Source organism: Etheostoma cragini, chromosome 1, assembly GCF_013103735.1.
Source record: "Etheostoma cragini isolate CJK2018 chromosome 1, CSU_Ecrag_1.0, whole genome shotgun sequence".
Taxonomy (NCBI): domain Eukaryota; kingdom Metazoa; phylum Chordata; class Actinopteri; order Perciformes; family Percidae; genus Etheostoma; species Etheostoma cragini.
Genome location: NC_048407.1, coordinates 33880115 through 33882325, shown reverse-complemented (window position 1 = coordinate 33882325; position 2211 = coordinate 33880115).

Here is a 2211-nt window from a genome sequence, read left to right as displayed (position 1 = left end):
GTTGCATAGTCTGTCCACCAGAGGACGCTCTACAACGTCCCTGTTAGTGATGTGTATATGTTAGTGTTTATATATTAGTGTGTAGACATTGTGCATATATCAATGTGTACATTGTTGTAGTTGTTTTGTATGAGTAGGCACAGTGTGAGCATGTGTCCTCATTCCTGGCAGATAACGCTGGTTCTGATTCTAAAAGGGGGGCGAAAGGGAACCACATCCAGCAGCGGGTCGGGGCTGAGCAAGGACTAAGCCTCTGGACACGGGGCGCTCTACCAGGCGCTACCCACGGGCCTCGGCTGGCAACTCTAATATAATTACGTAATAATAATGATAACATAACAATAATACTTAATAATAATAATAATAAATGCACCCTGCACAATTTGTCTACTCACATATATCATATTATTTAAGTGTTCCCATCCTGTATATATTTAAATATTAGTTCTTCTCTTTTAATCCTATTATTGTTATTATTTCATCTATATTGTATCCTAGTATTTTATCATATGTGTGATTCTGTGCCGTGGGACTGATAATGCTGCTGGAACACTATCTATCTATCTATCTGTCTATCTGTCTATCTATATATCTATCTGTCTATCTATCTATCTATCTATCTATCTATCTATCTATCTATCTAAATAAAGTCAGATGTGAGTTCAGGAGAACTGATCTATAACTTGTTTTTCTGGAACTGATGCATGTTTACTCCAAGCTGTTTGTGTGTCTGTCTGTATGTGTGTGTGTGTGTGTGTGTGTGTGTGTGTGTGTGTGTGTCTGTATGTGTGTGTGTGTGTGTGTGTGTGTGTGTGTGTGTGTGTGTGTGTCTGTATGTGTGTGTGTGTGTGTGTGTGTGTGCGTGTGTGCAATTAAGTTCTTTTTAATTCCCTCCACCCACGCAGCAGCAGCCCTATAAATGTAAATAAATACAGAAAGTCGTCGGCGCCGAGGACACTAACTCCATTCCGATGTCTTCTCATCCGTGTGATCATCGTCCGCACAGCAGATGTCGCAGCTCTAACTCGACGATAACTCGCGTCTCAGACTAATGATCCGCGCCCAGATAAATAGATGATGAGTTCAATGCCGAGCGCGGAGACGAAGAAGTGTTACAGATAACAGAAGAAAACTTCAGTCCGTGGCGGAGAGCCATATGTTCACCCACTCTGAAAATGCAATATTGACTCGAGATCTGAGATCACGCTGCGATGTGGGACCGGCTCGCCGCGCCGCGCTGAGCTCTCCGCGGGAAAATGAGTCAATGATGCTCCGTAATGAAGAGCTCAGAGGAAAAGTGGCGAGCGTGATTGATTCCCTCGGATCAGCTCACCTCTGTCTTTCAATTTCACTCGATGTGATCACGGACATGAACGTCTGCAGCCGCCTCGCTCTCGCGCCGTCCTTTCGTCCCCTCGGCCGGCGACATGTCTCAGATCGATGCAAAACCAATACTCCGTCAGCTCAGATGGAGACGGCAGATGGAGTTAGGACAGCGTCACGCAGCAGGGCATGTTCTGTGTGTGGTGTGTATGTGGAAGCCAAACCTTAACCCTCGCGTTGTCTTTTGTTGATGCTTTTTATTGTTTTTTAATCCTTTTTTACTTTTTTGTCCCTTTTTTCAACATTTTTGACGCTTTTTTCCTCCAATGTTTGTCACTTTTTTTATGTTTTTTAACACTAAGTAACGCCAACTTATTAACTTTAGTTTTACAGTTATTGTTGAAAATTGATGTTCGATAAACCTCAAAAAATGAGGTTTGTTGGGTACACCCCAAAATTAATGAAAGTAGAGATTTGTACTTGGCAAAGAGCGTTGGGTGGAATCAATCATGTTATTTTGGGGAATTAAAAAGAACATTGATATAGGACAACATGAGGACAACATGAGAACAACATGAAGACAACAAGAGGACAATGTGAGGGCAACGTGAGGGCAACATGAGGACAACATGAGGACAACATGAGGACAACATGAGGTCAACATGAGGACAACATGAGGACAACATGAGGACAACATGACAACAACATGAGGACAAAATGAGGACAACATGAGGGCAACATGAGGACAAAATGAGGACAACATGAGGACTATTTTAGTGGGATCAATATCTATCTATCTATCTATCTCTCTATATCTCCACCAGACTCCATGTAAATAATCACTACTTTTAGTGTGTATAGAGCAGCATATCTCCACCAGACTCCATG